Source organism: Geotrypetes seraphini, chromosome 2 (genome assembly GCF_902459505.1).
Source record: "Geotrypetes seraphini chromosome 2, aGeoSer1.1, whole genome shotgun sequence".
NCBI lineage: Eukaryota > Metazoa > Chordata > Amphibia > Gymnophiona > Dermophiidae > Geotrypetes > Geotrypetes seraphini.
The window spans coordinates 170,671,756-170,691,663 of record NC_047085.1 but is presented as its reverse complement, the minus strand read 5'-3'; positions in this window follow the sequence as shown (position 1 = coordinate 170,691,663).

Sequence of the window (19,908 nt, the reverse complement as noted above, 5' to 3'; positions counted from 1 at the left end):
AAGAAGGGGTGGGAAAGAAGGAAAGAAAGTACAATTTTATTATCAGTTAGAGTTTGACATCAAAGGGTAAAAAACATTGGGTAGTAATGGGATAAGATGAAAAAAGAAGAATACAGGAACCTAAAATGACTATGTTTTATAAGTCAAATGCGTCCTGAAATAAATATGTTTTTAAAATTTTCTTAAACGCAACAAAGTCTGTTTCATTTTTGATAAAATTAGGAAGGGAGTTCCACAGTGTGGGTGCTTTCACAGAGAACATGTCATTGCGTCTTGTGCCTATGATTCTTAATGAAGGGACTGAAAGCAAATTTAATGAAGAGGATCTTAAAGAACGAGAAGATTTGTGTGGAACTATCATTTTTGCAATATATTGGGGTTCCTTGAAGCTCAATGTTTTGTAAACCAAAAATAATATTTTAAAGGTAATTCGATGGGTTATGGGGAGCCAGTGTGATTTAATTAATAAGGGGGTCACATGATCAAATTTCTTTGCATTGTAAATTAATTTAACTGCAGTATTTTGGATGATTTGGAGACGTCTATTTTCTTTTTGAGTTATGTTAATTAGGAGAGCATTACAATAATCTATTTTAGCGATAATAAGAGAGTGAACTAAAATATTGAGTGATTTAGCATCCAAAAAATTAGAAATTGAACGTAAGAGCCGCAATCTGAAAAAGCAGGATTTAACTATTGCGCTGATATGGTCATGGAAAGATAAATCAACATCAATTATTACACCGAGAATTTTCAGCTTAGATACCGATTCTAAAGGAGTGTTATCAAGTATGAATGGTATTTTTTGAATTATGTCTCCTTTCCAAGTGAAAAGCATGGTTTTTGTTTTTTGGGTATTTAAAGCCAGTTTGTTATTGTTTAACCAGGTTTTCATTTTTTCTAATTTGTCAGTGATGATTTTTATTTCTTCTATGTTTTCTGGGTTGAAAGGGTGCAGTAGTTGAATGTCATCAGCGTATGAGAAAGTTGTAAATCCTAGTGACTGTGACATGGTGATAAATGGGGATAAAAAAATGTTAAACAGAAGAGGGGATAATATTGATCCTTGTGGAACTCCAGAAGATAAAGAGAAGTTTTCAGAATAGGACTCATTAAATTTAACTCTCGAGATTCGGTTCGATAGAAAGGATGATAACCACTGTAAGACTTGGCCATCTATCCCTAATGATTGCAGTCGATTAAGAAGAATTTCATGATCAATGGTATCGAAAGCTGCGGATAGATCTAGAGAAAAGAGTGCTACAGATTTATGATGGTCAAGAAAGTAATGAATATTTGTAACAAAACCAATCATAGAATATTCAGTGCTGTGATATTTTCGAAAACCTGTTTGGTTGGGATGTAATGCGTTAGAGGATTCGATGAATTCAGAAAGCTGTTCAAAAACCAGTTTTTCAGTTAGTTTCATTAGGAATGGTAGGTTTGAAATGGGGCGGTAATTAGATGTGTCATCAGGACTGGATTTGAAGTTTTTTAAGATTGGTATAACAATAGAGGATTTCCAAGTGGTAGGAACAGTAGAAGAAGAAAAACTTTTTTGTATGAGTGATAGCATAAATGGACCAAAATAAGAGAAATATTTCTTTAGATAGAACGGTGGAATAAGTTCCGTAGGAGAACCTTTTAAGTTGATTGACTTAAGATGTCTTTCAATGTCGTTTATTGTTGGAATCCTGAAATTTATACATTTGGCTGTTGGTATAGAGCTATTTGTAGATAAGTTTTCAAAAACAGAAGAGGTAGATGTGTTGGTCGAAAATGTTTGTCTTATTTTTGATATCTTTTGGCAGAAATAGTCTGCAAGTTCTTGTGATGTTAATGTTGATTTTTGCTTTGATGTGTTTTTATTTTTTTCCGGGTTAACTGATTTAAGAATATTAAAGAGGACGGCAGAATTTGTTGCCTTTTGGATTCAGGTTGCCTTTTGGAGTTCAGGTGGAGAAACACAGCTTGATGAAATGGATTAGAGTGCTTAAAAGCTCATGCCTCAAGAAACTGGTTAGCCTATAAGGTAAACAGCTGAAACCCTAAGGACTCAGAAGCCAATAAAGTCCAACCTAAATACCAAAAAAGGGGGGATTGGCTCGCAATGAAAATTCTTCCAGAAGGGAAAGATTTTCTACTTTGCTTATATATTTTTTATATATTTTTTCACTAGGGCGTTTTCTTATCAATTTTTTGATACATAGTTTTTTAAACTTTGCACAGGCACTTTATAGCCATTGACACTTTATTTTTTACGTCTTGGGAGATTATTTGCTTTATCCCAGGAGTGAATGGTTGAAAGGCATTTATTTATTTATGCTTGGGTTTTTTTCACATATAATAAAGGACAACATGATGTATGAGGCAGTCTTTATCTAGACTTCTGTCTGGTTGATGCTAGTCATCAGTAAAGTCACTGCCTGAGCCTTAATCTCATTTTGTGTGCCATTCATACGGCTCATACTGAGGCCTGCCCAACACTACTAAATTCTATTTCTATTTTAATTTTTCCTTTCAATCTTTCCCTTCTGGAAGAATTTTCATTGCGAGCCAATCCCCCCTTTTTTGGTTTTTTAGCCTATAAGGTGCCATCTTCCTCTGGCGAAATTAAAGGTTGTGTATTTCAGTATCTCAATCTACAGCTTCCAAAACCTGGGGCACTTTGAGTAGAGAGTTCAGTGTGGCAAAGAGATGGCAAGGGTTAGATCTGAGAGAGTTAGTTAAACTGGTGTAGTAGTCTTGTTAGGCAAATGAAAGAGCAGACTGGAAGGAGGTCAGGAAGAATTTGAAATGTATGAAGTCAGCATGAATGTGTGATTTGAGCCAAAAATGTTCAGTGGACATGGCACAGAAACATAGGTCAAACAGCAAAAAAGGAACAATAATAGTTATTAATACAGTTTCAAAAATGGCGTTTAGAATCCAAAAGTAGAGTAAAATAACTCAGCATAGGGAAAAACCCTTTTATAAACTTTCATAGAATCAATCATTGCACCATTTTGTTAGAATAAATGATTTTTAAATAACTTCATAGATTCATAAGTAATTCTTAAATCTCCATAATGTGAAAATAAAGTCCAAAGTTCAAAGTTTTGTGAAAAGCTAATATAAGTAAACAGACTTAGTTTCAATGTCTCTGCAGCGGTGACCCAGCGGGGTTCTGACACGTTTCGCCGTCCTGGCTTCCTCAGAGAACCCGCTAATGCTGTGTGTGACAGACTTGTCAGTTGGGTACCTAATTCAAAAGGGAAAAGAAACTTCCTCGTGTTCTATGAGCACCCTGTACAGCAGAGCATTCATGTCATAGAACACGAGGAAGTTTCTTTTCCCTTTTGAATTAGGTACCCAACTGACAAGTCTGTCACACACAGCATTAGCGGGTTCTCTGAGGAAGCCAGGACGGCGAAACGCGTCAGAACCCCGCTGGGTCACCGCTGCAGAGACATTGAAACTAAGTCTGTTTACTTATATTAGCTTTTCACAAAACTTTGAACTTTGGACTTTATTTTCACATTATGGAGATTTAAGAATTACTTATGAATCTATGAAGTTATTTAAAAATCATTTATTCTAACAAAATGGTGCAATGATTGATTCTATGAAAGTTTATAAAAGGGTTTTTCCCTATGCTGAATTATTTTACTCTACTTTTGGATTCTAAACGCCATTTTTGAAACTGTATTAATAACTATTATTGTTCCTTTTTTGCTGTTTGTGCTACATTTCCTTTGGAACAATATTTAATTTATTCAATTACCCAGTTGTATTACAGAAACATAGGTGGCAGATTTTAGGGCTCATCCAGGGCTCGGGTTTGGTGCGCCTTACAGAACGTTATATCAAGGAGGGACTCAGTAGAAGAAGGCCTTGGAGCAGGCCTAGGAAGATTCCTCATCGTGGTGTGGCTGGATCCTGAAGGTAAAATAGGCACGAGGGAAGCTGGGGAGCTGGGGAGGAGATGCCAAGTCTGACCTGGGCACAATTTTTTTAATTGTTGGAGCAAGGCATTTTACTGCTCTCACAAAGTGATAAAAAGCCTTCTTCCCATTCCCATGGTAAACTGTCTATAATTTTTCCCATTCCCACAGATTTCCCACGCCATTCTCTACTTTGCACTAATATATGAATATTTTTGTAGACTTGATGCAGAGGCGGGTTGATAGCAGGCTAGTTTCATAGAGTAGAATCTTAAAATAGTTATGTAGTTAAAATAAATCTCAACTCACAGACAGTAGTTATTCACTTTGTAGTTTCTGGTTCTGATATCCTTATCTCCTATCTCTTGACTTTCTAATTTCCTCAGGATTTATACATTAGGTATTTTGTCAAATACCTTTTGAAAATCCAGATACACAATATTGACCAGCTCACCTTCATTCACATGTTTCTTCATCCCTCCGAAATGTAGTAGATTGGTGAGGCAAGATTTCACTTGACCAAATCCATGATGACTTTGTCTCCTTAATCTATGCTTATGTATATACTCTGTAATTTAGATTTTTATAATAGTGAATATCATTTTACCCAGCACCCATGTCAGACTTGTGTACTTTCATTTCTGATCCTGCCCAAAGAAACACCCTCTGAAGTGCCTTCCCAAAATACAACTGAAAGTCTTATGCTTATCCGCAAAGGGTGTATACAGTCACAAGGGACCCACAGGATAGAAACCAAATAATGTTTACAATAAAAATGTCCCAACACGGGCTGTGTTTCAGCAAAATAAAAATGCCTTCCTCAGGGGTCTTATCGGGTCCTTGACTGTCTTAAATATAAAAACATAAAAGTCACAGAAAACACAAGTTGATAAGAGGCTACAAGCAGCACAGCTCACAAGACTTGAATGACACTGTAGTCTTGTTTTTATCGTTGCTATTTGGATTTTATGTTTCAGAACAATATGTTCATTTTCAGCCAGATTATAAGAGACTGGCTTTTGAGCCATCTATCCTTTTCCTATATACTAGCATAAATGGCTTTAAAAATTACTTTCAGTGAGACAATTTGGAGGCTGGGGGAGGTGTGGAGATTCTATAAACTCTTTGGACTGTAAGTTCAGCTGGCAGTTGCTCCTTTTCCTGAACAGTGCATTAAGAAAGGTATCTATGAACTGGGCATTGAGCTAAGCTGAAGCCCTTTGGGATTCTCATCATGCATGTCATGTCACACTAGCAAAACCAGTTCTCATAACAGATCCATTTTGGAGCCAGTGATTGATGTAAATGTCCTCAGAACAGTCAGCTCTTTATGAAGTACATCACCATCATCATGAGTTCCAATATGTTACTCAGTCATGCATACAAGAGTCATGGCCTCCATTAGCCCCTAGCATATGGAACAAATCTCTTTCCATATTTGCTACAGCCACATGCTGCCTACATCATTGCCTGAGCAAATGCCTGAAGGATCATGCTGAGATTGATTGAAGGTTTCCTGCGATTGTGGGAAAAAAATTATTTGATCCCAATATTGCTTTTTCTGGGGTCTCTAAACCTGACACGAGAAGTGATGGTGGGAGGAGGAGTTATGTTATACTGAGTAAGAGTGGTACACTGCTGGCTGCCCGGTTCAATGTTTGGGGTATTGGCTTCTATACCTGAGGCAAGTAAATTGAATAAGGCTGCCAGCCATCTCTCTTTGTAGACTTAGCTAACCTCGGAGTTCTTAGGGAATGAAGATGAGGGATAAATATAACATTCAAAGGACAAGCAGAAGTGAAGCTGAGATACAGCACATCTTTTCTCTCTAACTGACTCAATGTTCAATAATTCTGGTCTCATGAATTTCCCATAAGATGAATTATATACAACTATTTATTTTTTTAATGAGATTCTTATTGTGAGAACAAAACTTTAAAGGGTGCAGAGGTAGATGTTGCATAAGTAGTGTCCCCTTGTCATAGTGTTTTACAATGAATTATTTATAACATTGTGGCAGAAACTGGAGGCTTAAGGCACCACTTTCTATTGTATATATTTCTTTTTTAGTTGTTCTCAGTTGTGTGCATATTAGTCTGAATCCATCCTAGCCTTGTTAGGGGAGTATACAAGTGTCTGCTGTCCTATACTGTATGTAATACTTTCAGAAATACAGGTTGCAATGATGTTTTGGTATAACAAACATAGAATCAGGTGAGAAAAATAAAGAACGCTAGAAACTGTTGTGCAAAGAATAGAATAATATTTCTTTTCTAGACCTATCTGAGCTATTAAAACTGTTCTGCAAGGACAGCTGTTCAGAAGAGATATTTCTCTGCTGCAAAAGGTTTTTCACGGAACATATCCTATGGCGCAGGAATCAGAAAAAAGAATATGGTGATTTATTTTGCAATCTGGATCAATAAGGCTCCTGGAAAAAGCTGCAGAGCTGAGTGATAAAATACCCTAGAAATTCATAATTTTATTGGCTAGATTTTGACATGCATTATACTGATTACCGTACTTGCTGCTTATCGCATGTTAGTGACTGGGGAAGGAGAATAGTCCAATGGTCAAAACAGCAAGGTGGGAACCAGAAAGGCCCAGGTTCAAATCACACTGTGGCTTCCTTTGTAGGGTTACCATATGTTGTCTTTTAAGATGACGTCCTCCTTTTATATTTCTTCAGATATGTTCTCTAGTTATTTTTAACTTTCAGGAAAATATTCTCTTTTATGTGCATATGACAAACTATCCACATACCTCCTAATTCTATTAAAAATGCTGAGAATTATGTACACAGTTTTGATCAAACACCCAAATTGTGCCTGCTATTTAATTGAATGGTAATAAGCTAAGTAGCACCAATAATTGGTATTTTAACCAGACATTATTGGTGTTAATTAGAATCAATTATGGGTTGCGTGCACACATTTATGCACGAGTTTAAAAAGGGGGCACTGAAATGGGCAGGGAATGGCCAGATTGGGGCATCACTAAAAATTACACACAAAACCCCTGTTTTACTAAGGGCTCCTTTTACGAAGGTGCAGTATCGGTTTAACGTGTGTAATATCGCGGGCTAAACTGCCGGCCGCGCTAGCCGCTACTGACTCCTCTTGAGCAGGCGGTAGTTTTTCGGCTAGCGCGGAGGTTAGCTCGTGATTAAAAGTCGCACACGCTAAAGCCGCTACCGCAGCTTCGTAAAAAGAGCCCTAAGTCTGACAGTGTAGGCTAGCACAATGAATGCTCTGACACCCATAGGAATTGAATGGATGTTAGAGCATTTGCCACATGGTGCTCGGCTGTATGGCTTAGTAAAAAGGAGCCATAATTTTAGAATTAGGGCCTTCACACCTAGGGTTGCCAGACGTCTGGGAAAACCCGGACATGTCCTCTTTTTAGAGAACTGTCTGGGCTCCCGGATGGACTTTCCAAAACCTGGCATTTGTCCAGGTTTAGGAAAGCCCTGATGAGCCCCGGCCACATCTGGAGGGCCTCTGAGCATGCGCAGATGACATCACACACATCTGCGCATGCTCCAGGCCCTCCAGATACACCTGGAGCTTGTCCGAAAGAAGAGAGGAGGTTTTGTGGGGCGGGGCTTGGGGCAGAATGGGGTGGGGCTGGGGAAGAATGGGTTGGGGTCAAGTATCCAGAGTTTCCCAGAAAAAAAATGCAACCCTATTCATACATAAATTTAGGAGCAGACATTGCACCTAAGGATGGCCAGTGCACCTAAAAATGGCCGCCAACTTTGAACACGGACTACAGCTTTGTTCAGCAAAATGTGAATAGAAAATTGAAATGATTTTTCCCTTGAGGTAGCCCTTCTGTGGCGAAACAGGTGGTCCCCTGTTGGGAAGTTATGCAAAATATTGGGCTGCCATGCTTGGTAGACCTTTCAAGATAAGTGTTTACTTTTGTTTTTTGGGTTTTTCTCTCTATGAGATTGAGTTGTTACATAGCGTTTTTTGTAGCCACGCTCTTTTTTCTCTTTTGCATATTGTGTTTTTCACAATTGGATTGCTATCACCACTTATAAGATTCTTGCTATTGAATTTTCATGATACAATATAATCTACAGCAACACACGTTTCCAGCACAAGGTTGAGAGCAGTGAAGTATGATGTCTAAGTGGAGTTTTTTCTGCACCTGTGATGATAGTGGCTCATTTTGTACTTTTTAAAGTGTCTTTGAGCCAAAAGCTAGAGGTCTGTTTTTCTCCACTTGTCTTTGTGCATATAATTGTTATTGTTTTATGTGGATGCATGTGAAAATTCTGGCAAAGACTTGAAGCAACGCGTAGTAGTTTTGGTACATTTTAGACTTTATATCATTCCATGCTGGGAATTTTAAGTGGAAAAGATTTCTGGTGGAATATCTGTTGGTGGTACCTTGGAATAGGGTGGCTAACTGTTAGAGGTGGGGAATGCACTGAGTGAGGCTACTGGAGCAGCAGAACAAGGCTTGGAATACCCAGAGAGGAAGCTGGAACACCAGACTGAGGCTAGGAATATTTATATTTATTAAAATATTTCTACACTGTGGATGCTGCGGATGGGCAGAATTGATGAGCCATTTAACTTTTAACTTCCATCATGTTTCTTTGCACATCTAATATTCCAAGTGGTATACAATTTGAACAGCAAATACCATCAAAAAATTTGTGGCTGGCTGTTGAGGGTTGGGAAGAAAGGAGAGCTGTGAGTAAGTAATAGCATCAACTCCTGTGGGGATGGATGGGGATAGAGGAGATTAATGGCAGAGATGGATGTGGTAGAATGGATCTTAGTGGGTACAGGTAGATATGGGTTAGATTAAATCCCATTAGCTCCCACTCTCACATCGAATCACTTATAAAATAATATTGTTGACATTTAAAACTAGGGGCTCCTTTTACTAAGCTGCGATAGCGGTTTTAGCACACGCTTAGTGCATGCTAAATTGTCACGCGCACTACACGCTAATGCCAGTATTGAGTTGGCATTAGTTCTAGCTGCGTAGCACGGGTTTAGTGCACAAGGCAATTCTGTGCGTGCTAAAAACGCTATCACAGCTTAGTAAAAGGAGCTCTAGACTAACTGGACAGGCAGAATTCATTAATAGACTCCGTATACCCCACTCCACCCAATGTACACTCCGTTCAATTTACCAGAATTTAGTCATAATCCCATCATTAAGGGTTATTAATACTATGAGAAATTGCATTTTCTCCGTCACTGCCCCCACAGTATGGAACTCAGCGCCAGCTTATATTCAAGAAATTAATTCATCAGACAAATTTAAATCCAGCCTAAAACTATGGGGCTCATAATCGAAACTGAAATACGTCTAAAAACCGGCCTAAATCAGCACTTAGTTGATCAGTGAGACAAGTGGTCCAAGTGCCGATAATTGAATTTGGGTGGGCTGTGGGCCATCCTAGACTTAGTCATACTGCATGTATAACTGAAAGTTTTACAACACTGCCTAGACTGAACTTGGACATTGTGACTTAAGCCATCTAAAACCAGGTCTAAGTCCACAGAAGGTATCCAAAGTGACCAGATAACCACTGGTGACACAAAGTACAGACCCACACACACTGCCCCAGTGATCACTAATCCAACCCCCACCCCCATAAAAATCATAATAACAACTTTACATATCTGCCTCCAGAACATCAGCACCTGGCAGCCTGGCATAGGAAAGCCTAATAGAGCTGTACAGAAGTGGTCTTGGGGGTGGGTTAGTGAACCATGGAGAGGAAGACCCAGGCCCATAAGCCATTCTAATGGTGAAACATGTGCATGCCCCAAACAACCCAAACCCTTTTGTACTGCCATATAAGTGGTACCTGTAGCCATAAGGGCTATTGGGTTGGTAGATAGTAGGTTCTGGGGGTGTTTGGGGGGGCTCATCATGACCTATAAGGGAGTTATGGTGAGATGTTTATGTGGCACCCTTTTTGTGAAGTTCACAGCAGTGCCCTGTAAGGTACCCTACTACTCTGGTGCCATGTCTGAGTGCCCAGTCCCTAGTCTCTCACTTTTCTGGCCCCTCCCACACCCAAAAGTTCTTTTTCTAGGCGTTTTTGACTTGAACAAATTTTTGGTTGAAAATGGGGTATAAAGATAGACGAATTAGTAGTCTGGACGATCAAATGGCTGGACATACAGTTAGATGATTTTTGGGAAAAAAAATTTTGGAAGTATTTTTCGAAAATGGACTTTTTACGTGTCCGACTTTGGGCGACTAGCAACTTAGGCCCAAAATGGACTTAGACGTTTCTTTTGATTATGACCCTCCTCGCTTTTTGAAGATGCTTTTGCAGTGCAACCGTCCTTTTAAGGATGTTCTCTTTTAATCAAATTGTAGAATTTTCTTCTGCCCAGCCTTTTTGCTCAAGAAAAAAACTGCAGTGTCTACCCTACCTTTTGTTTTTTCCAATTTTTTTCTTTCCTTTAAAAAAATATTGTAGTTCTTCCCCTTCCTTTCTGTTCAATTATATTCGTCTGTTTTAAAGTTTAGGTTTTTTTTTTGTTATTGTCATTGTTGGTGTTGTTGTTTTTAAAAACTTTGATGTTACTTTAATATTTGATGTCATTTTATTATTTTGTCTTAATTGTCTTTACCCTACTCAAATGTATTATGAATGTTAGCTGCTTTGAAACTTTGAAAAGGCAGGATAGCAAAATTTAAATAAACTTGAAACTTGATTCCACTGGAGACAGGAGGGGATAGGTGAAATTTCTGTCCCCATATAACTCTCTCTACTCACCACTGGCTGCTCAGCTTATTAATGAGCTTCCTGTTGGTGATGGTCTTAATGAAGTGTAAGTGCATCACATTTACTACTGCCTCTTGATCTAATATCTTGGTTAACACAATCAAAGAAATTATTAGATTTGTTTTGACATAACTCCGCTTCAGTGGCATAGTAATGGGGGGAGCACAGCCTGCTCCAGGCACAGTCTTGGTGAAGGTGCAGGCACTTGTCCTTCTCTATCCCCCCCCCCACTGCTGTGCATACACACCACTTCCCTTCCCTCGTACCAATGTAACGTTTCTGGAATGAGCAGCAATCCCCCCCCCAACCTCCTCTGACATCACTTCCTGGACTCACGCCTAGGAAGTAGCATCAGAGGAAGAGCCGATGCTGGCATGACAGCAGGTTGGGGGGTTGCTTCTCGTACCAGTAACATTACAGAAGTATGGGGGAAGGGAAGCGGTGTGTGTGCGGCAGGAGGAGGCAGGAAAGGAGCATGTGGAGGTGGGAGGGGCACCACAGCCCTGGGCGCCTCATTCTTGCTACGCCACTGCTCCCCTTGTTATAATTAAGTTTCCTTGGATGCTAAAATCTATTAAATTTAAAGCATTCTAAATCCCCTAGAACATGTTTAAGTATTTTTGAAAATCCTGGAATACATTTGATATTTTTTTGTGTGCTTTATTCAGGATTAGTCACACTAGGAGGTAGATATTCAGCCAGTGGTGGTCAATGTTTTTAAATGCTGACAGCTGCACTGACGGACACTGGCACTGAATATCAGGGGTTAATTTCAATGGGGCTGGCTGCCAGAGCTTAAGTGGGTCCCAACTGATATTTACCCAGGGACCACAAATGACATGGGCCCCAGAGGAATAGTGGCTGGATCCCATATATGCTTCAAATCGTTTTTTAAGAGCTCTGAGGCCCCGTGGCTATAAGATTACCCCTTCCTCCCACCAATATGCTGGAATGGACCCCCAAGGTCTCAATAGGCCCCCATGAGCCTACATTTAATTCCTGGTGATCCAGTGAGAATGATGAGGGTGTGAACAAACCTATATGTAGTACATCAAATGATAAGATATGAACAGATATCAACACTCACAGTCTAATATAGATTTGTTTAAAGCAGTAAGACCACTTATTGAGGAAAAGGGACCTCAGAAAATCAATAGCATAAACAATTGTAAGACTGACAGCTCATATGGTTCAATTTTCTTTCATAAGTCCCCAAATGCTCTTTTTTTAATTTTTGCTTGCAATAATTAGTGTAATATAGTGCTATTTATAAAACCTCTTTCAAAAGAGCTTTATTTTCAAAGTAAAATTTTTGAAAGCAGTGTACTTATCTCATTTTTTTTCTTTCAATATTTGCTCCTGCTTCACTCCTGCTCCTTGTGGAAGCTTTCTCAAAATGGCTGCCGTGACCTCTTACAGCAGCCTTGCAGTACTACTGCATTACAGCAAGCACAGTAGCAATTTTTGGCAAGCTACCACAAGGGGCAGCCTCCTACCCCATCACTCCCACTAGACCACCAGGGATCAGATATAAGCCCAAGGGGTCCTATTGAGTCCACTGGGCCATTCTGGGAAGGGGGAGAGGGATTATTTTGGTCATGGATTTGGTGGAGGGGGAATGGGAGGAGGAGGAAGAGGAAGAGGCATAGAGCTCTTAAAAAGGGACTGGAAATTTATGCGGGTCCTGGCCGATATTCAGTGCCAGCACCCAAGTAGATAAGTGGACCAAATTAGGACAGCTTTTGAGCTGTCCTAAATTCAGCTACTGAGCTATATGGGCATCAGCACTGAATATTGTCAGCACCTACATATCTGCTGGCTCCTCCCTGGCTCTGACCCCTCTACTTCCCCTGACTGGCCCACTTTTTAATGGCTGGTCAGAGATGATATTCAACAGCATTGCTCAGTCAAATGTCACTGAATATAGATGGCTGGGCAGTCCCAGGTAATTGAAGCAAGAGAGAGTCTCCCCTGTATGCATAAATCACTTTGAAAATCAGCCAGTAGACTTTTTTTCTGCTTTTCCTACTGCTTTGACAACATCATTTTGTGACATTAGACTCTTAGGAATCTTTCAGAATATATGACTGTATGTACACATCATCATGTGACCGGGCCAAGTGGTATTACCCATCACATATCCACACCCCCCAGGAACCTTCTGGTCTTCTCCCAGTCTCTGTTAACACTAAACATACAGGGTTACACACAGATAAAACAGTTGAAACATATGACCATGGTCTTCCCGACCTCCTGGTCATCCTGAGGTCCTCCCTGGACTCTTCATTCTCTCAGGTCTAACCCTATATTGGCCCAACAGGTCTTCAACAGCTTCCGGTGCCACTCACCTGTCACTCCGCTGGTTGCCAACATCCCAGCTGGTCCATCCACCGGATTCTACTTAGATCCTGGCCAATGCTCCCAGAGTCTTTCAGGCTGCTTCACCTGGGGTCATCCTTGATGGCTCTCAGTGCCATCACCGGTCTCTCCACTGGTCGCCACTGGCCCTGCTGGTCCCACCACCGACCAGCCACCTGACCCCTCTCAGCCTTGGACTTTGCCAGCTCTTCCAGATACCTCTTGTAGGGCCACCACCAGTCCCTTACTCTTGGGTCCCCACCACCTGGATCTTTCTTCACCAGTCCCTCCACCAGTCATCAAGTCTGAGTCACTTCCTCGACTTCAGGCTCTACTATGTCTATGTCCTGTATGGCATTTGTCAGGTGAGGTTAGAATTGATATAAGCTGCCTACACCCTATTCGATATTAGTTGTATTTGGGACTCATTTTCAAAACAGAAAAACATCCAAAAAGTGGCATAAAGGGACAGATGGATGTTTTTCTTGCCAAACCCTTCTAATTTGCTGTTTTCTAAATCTGTTATCTAGATGAATTTCTGTGCTGTTTATCTGCAGTTCATCTAAATCTCAAGGGGGCATATTAGAGGTGTAGTGTGGGCGGGACTAGGACAGGCTTATGACTTGGACTTTTTTTCTGCCATAACTGAACATTTTAGAATATGTCTAGAGCACAATTTGTTAATTTGGGATTAGACCTGTTTTTACAATGAATAAGTGCCAAAAAAAATGCACAAACGGATCAGATGACCACTGGGAGAATGTAAGCAAAACTCTCTCACATTCCCCCACTGCTCACTTTTTGAGTTTTGTGACTGCATGATTTTCCACAAATAATATGCAATGATTGGTCAGTGAGACTGCAGTTAGAGATAAATATTTCAAAGAGTCTCCGGCTCTCTGAGCATATATTTAAACAAGTCATCATTATTATTGGCAATATTTGCTAGAAATTTATCATCTTTATAGGAGTTAGGTAGTAATATGAGTATTTATTGCATTTGCCCTGCCCATGTGCATTTTGATATACACCCCTTTCTTTGTGACCTGTATATTTTACATTCAAATGGAACCCTTTCAATAGCAATGACACATCGATGCCTATAGGTCATATATTTCAATCTGCAATAAACAGTATTTGACCTTTCTGTCCAGCATGCAAAATAAAAGATCAAATAATGCATAATATTGATAATCAACATTACTAGAAATTGTTACAATATATTATGAATATTAAAACAGAAAGCTGAAAATAAACACATCTTCTCAGCCATCCCAATATTGATGACATTTTGAAAATGACATTATTTCACAGGTGTATAAGGGAAAGCAATAGACTTGTTAGGGTAAAGGTATAAGGAAAACACTGGCCTTTCAAAGCACAGTCCATTAAAGAAAATGATCCTTCAAATGAAACAGCATAATTACTCTGTATGATAAATGTGAAGTGTGTGACAGAAATTAATTAGAAATGAAAGAGAACCGGTTATGGATAAACACCTTAATAAATATCTAATGCAATAAAATATGTTTTCATGTGAATATATTTGTTGCTGGAAAGATTTAAACATTAACTAATATGATTATTTAATTAATATAAATCTATAAATATTTCTATTTCTATTTCACAAACTCAGGGCATGGAACCAGTCTACAGAAAGGTTGGAATTCAATAAACATAAAGAATCAGAGGTAAACAACACCTTCAAGTAGTGAGAGATAAATGGGAGGGGGGGGGTGGAAGAGAGAGAGAGATAGTTAACGGGTGGATGGGGTTAAATGAAGGTATTTTGAGAAGTAGTATGATCAGATCATATTTTTAACTATCAGGAATAGTTGCTTATCTACGGGATAGCCAAAAGGAAGATAGAACTGAGATAGTCAGGTGTAAATGGGATCAGAGGTAAAAATACTGACCCCCTCTTCTATGAAACCGCGCTAGCGTTTTTTAGTGCAGAGAACTGCGCTGAATGGCCTGTGCTGCTCCCAACGCTCATTGAGTTCCTATGAGCGTCGGGCATAGCGCAGGCCATTCAGAACGGCTCCCTGCGCTAAAAACCAGTAGCGCGGTTTCGTAGAAGAGGCGGTGAGTTTGAAGCTGGGGATACAAAGAGCAGTTTCCTGCCTTGTGATTTTAGCAACGAAGGAAAGAAGGGCCATGTGTATGTCAAGGATTTTGTTTCATTTCCAGTTGTTTTGAGATTGATTTCCCCTGATTTTCTTTCTTTTTTTTTTTTTTTTTTAAATTCTTTATTCATTTTAAAAGCCAACATAAAGGGTTCCTTTTACAAAGGCACGGTAGCGGTTTAACGCACGTAATACCGTGTGCTAAACCGCTGGCTGCGCTAGCTGCTATACCTCCTCTTGAGCAGGCGGTAGTTTTTAGGCCAGCGTGGGGGTTAGCGCGTGATGAAAAGTCACGCGCGTTAAACCCGCTAGCACAGCTTTGTAAAAGGAGTCCAAAGTGCCACAGATTATCAAACAATTAACACAGTAAATAGCACTCTGAACAATCAAATGATAATAATAAGTACATATCTCCCCTCCCCATACCCTCCTGCCCACCCCCACCCCCGGATGTGTAAAAATGTTCCTACAGAGAACAAAGGGTAATACTAATGATCAAGTATTTTTTTTTTTTTTTTTAACTTGTTTTACACTTTTGTTTTAATAAAATTTAATGCACGTTAGAAAATGTCAATGTGCAGTAATTTCAATCTTTACAGTATCTTGTTAATGGCTCCCAAATAACCTGAGATTTCTTAAAATTTCCCTGCTGCATGGCAATTATCCTTTCCATTTTGAATATGTAACACAAAGAGTTCCACCAAAAGCTATAATTCAGCCTATCCCAATTTTTCCAATTATTTGTAATCTGTTGTAGGGCAACCCCTGTCATAATGAGTAGAAGCTTATTGTTATTAGAGGATATTTGGCTTTTTGCCCTCATTGACTTGCCAAACAATAAGGTGTCATAGGATAGGGTGGGGTGGGGGATGGGAATATTTTATGATTTATTTTGCTTATGAATAACTATTGGGTATAAGGGAGGGAGGATACTTGATGCGAGTTAGAATTTGATGATATATTAAGTGATGTTAAAGTAAAAATGATTGTATTGTATGTTACACTTATTGTGAGTTTTAAAAATGAATAAAGATTAACAACAAAAAAAAGAAAATGTCAATGTGTGAAACTTGATTGTGTACTCTTTAACTCATTTGTTAATGCATTTGCTGTTTGCTAAAATCTGCATTTGTTTTTTTTACTGTGCTTTAACAAATCAGATGTGTGTTATATAGGGATTGGCATGGCCAAAGAAAGTTCCATGTTTGCAACTGACATGCGTTTTCATATGACTAAGCCACAGTAAAGGTTTTTTTCCATAGCCCAGAGTGCTAAATCCTCCGATGCTTATAGAATTCTATGAGTATCAGAACAGCATCGATAGAAACCTCTACTGTGGCTTAGTAAAAGGGAGGGATAATTTGTTCTACAGTATGTTTGTTGAGATAAACCGCTTGGATCCTTTTTAGGCTGTAATGCGGTATATAAAGTTTTCAATAACATGTTGTTATTTTATGTTATGTTAATCAGGTTTTTTAGTCCACCTTTACCTATTCAGTTCAAAGTCAAATACCCAGGAAGTTACAATGGACAGACTGACAAGGACATTCAGTAGAGATGCCAATACAGATAGAGCAGTACAACTATTAATATAGCTAGGTCATAGTTACAAATACATAGTTACAAGATGCATTAGTGCAAATCGTTCCAGGCTACCCTGGGAGGACATCTAGAAAATTAAATAAATCTAAATCAAATCTGCATCTAAATTTGTTGGGCATTGAAATGGTTCATTGATTTGTTTCATATTCAGATGAAAATTAAGTTCCTCTAATGCTGTATCTTCCCTTCCATACCCTATTTTTTATTTTTTTTGCATGTGGATTGGTGATCTAGCCTTGTCAGGTGTCATGAATTATGCAAAATGTAATTATTGGTATCTCTCATTAACCAAGTTCAAGAATGATTCTGTATAATATTCAACGTTCATATGGGTTTCATATTTTCCTTTCGTCTGTCCACAGCACATATTTGGTTTCAATATATTTCCTTGACAGTTTGGCAGAAAGATGCAAAAAGTGAATTTCAGCTACAGTAATCTAGCTTTCACATATACCATGATAAATCTATTTGATTCTATATCTACCCAGTGCATCTATTAAAACAATAATTGTCATATTATCATTATCCATCATTGCAAGACATTTCTTTCAAAAGTGACTTGATTAACCTGGGCATGAAAATGTTAGACAATTCTGTATCATCAGACAAACAGGATCATTTTATTATTCTGCTATCTAATCATGGGAGATAGAAAAAGAGACACTGTTACTGTTGCTACTGTTTTGTTTCTATGCACTTATTGATTAAACTATTTAAACTATGATCAAAAGAAAGGGAAAGTTAATCTGTGTGATGCTCCATTTTCAACGCATGGTGTGATGGATGACTGCATTGTGATAGCACAGTACCTTGAAAGTAACATTTTGCATACCTCTGTACATGTTCACTAGCCTTAGCAGCATCTTCCACCTGCTGCTCGCGCCAACCTTGGCTCCCTTCTGATGTCACATCCTGGTCCCATCAAAGGAAGTGATATCATAAGGGAGCTGAGGCTGTTGTAAGCAGCAGGTGGAAGATGCTGCTTACGCTGGTGAACATTTATAGAGGCATGCCAGGAGGCAGAGAGGTGTCGGCAGTGACAGATTCTTGCATACACGATGTACACATCATGTATTCTAGTGTATATTTTATGAATTATTTCTTATGAAGGGAATTTTAAAACTAAATTCTGGAATCTCTTGTGACACACCACTGTGCCATGGCACACAATTTGTGATTGAGCCATCTTACAGTAAACTTCCTTATTTCAAACCATAAAGCAAACTCTCACAGCAACAGATTCAGTCCATATACCATAGCCAAAATTTCATTTATACCGGCTGAAAGGTTTAAAAGAGGACCTGAGGGATATCAGACAGCCCTCCAAACAACATAGTTTGGATGGGTAAATTCCTCATTTGTCCCAAGGTACCTCCACCACCATTTTATATATATCTTTTTCTTATGCTTAGCTTCTTATGTATATATTTTTCTTATTTTTAATCTTATAACTTGTTTTTCTTAAGCATATTAGATGTACTTAGCTTTTTTTGCTAGCATTCAGCTGCAAACTATTTCCCCGAACGCCAATGCATTTCGAGATCTTTGTCAAGGCGACAAGGGGAACTAGAAGCAAAAAAGAACAAAAACATGATTAAAAAACTAAGCAAGAGTCAGGGAAAAATTCCAAAACACTGACCCAAAAGTATAGTTCTATCTAAAGTCTTACCTTAATGTTAACAAAGAACAGCATACCGTCTACCCGTATCCAAAAGTAGTAACTGACTGAATCTGAGGCTTTAAATAATCCCACCCCTATGACATCATATCCTGGAACAAAAAGCTGACACTACCTAAATTTCTTTTAAAGGGAACTTTATTTAAAGCCTCAGATTCAGTCAGTTACTACTTTTGGATACGGGTAGACGGTATGCTGTTCTTTGTTAACATTAAGGTAAGACTTTAGATAGAACTATACTTTTGGGTCAGTGTTTTGGAATTTTTCCCTGACTCTTGCTTAGTTTTTTAATCATGTTTTTGTTCTTTTTTGCTTCTAGTTCCCCTTGTCGCCTTGACAAAGATCTCGAAACGCGTTGGCATTCGGGGAAATAGTTTGCAGCTGAATGCTAGCAAAAAAAGCTAAGTACATCTAATATGCTTAAGAAAAACAAGTTATAAGATTAAAAATAAGAAAAATATATACATAAGAAGCTAAGCATAAGAAAAAGATATATATAAAATGGTGGTGGAGGTACCTTGGGACAAATGAGGAATTTACCCATCCAAACTATGTTGTTTGGAGGGCTGTCTGATATCCCTCAGGTCCTCTTTTAAACCTTTCAGCCGGTATAAATGAAATTTTGGCTATGGTATATGGACTGAATCTGTTGCTGTGAGTTTACACAATTTGTGAGACACTGATCTAGCTGGTCTGCAAGATGATCTTTAAATAATCTCCATAAGATATTTAGTTTAAGAATTTAAACATTAATGCAAGATGATTTATTGGGTGCATTGCATACTTCTCAGAGAACATAAAACATGATTGACATGAGTATATATATTATCCAGAATAACATTAAGATACTCAAAGAAAAACCCAAGATGGCTGCTTGAAGTGCACACAGAGATGCTGTCAAGATTTCCTCTCCTCTTTAGCAATGATGAAGAGGAAATCAAAGACCTGGGTTTTCCTGGATGCATCTACAAAAGTTACCTTGCTGATCAGACCGATGGAGTGTAGTTATGGAGCGCAGCAACCGGACAGAGCTTCGGTTGGAGGAAGCACGCAGGCAGAGGCATGTGCGTACTTATTTGAAGGCACCACCTTATTTCCAGAGGAGCAGAGCCCACCGACATGGCCTCTGACGATGGTGGCAACTTTGGATGCTGAATCAGACTGAGGTGTTTCTTTGCTGTATCAGTGGGATGGGACTGGAGAGAAGTCTGTGGCTGAATTGGAGGTTCTTGGGGGGGGCGGTTGTTGGGGGGAGGGGGGTTTGCGTCGAGGGCAGGAGGGCCTGGGATCCTGGGATAATGTAGTGCGGGGTGGGGGTAGGAGGTCACCGTGGCCAGGAGGGTTTGGCTCCCTCCTGGCCCGAACAACTAGCCGGGGGGGGGGGGGAGTCGCCAGGGCCAGGAGGACTTGGGCTCCCTCCTGGCCCGATATTGTCGGGGAATTGGGGAG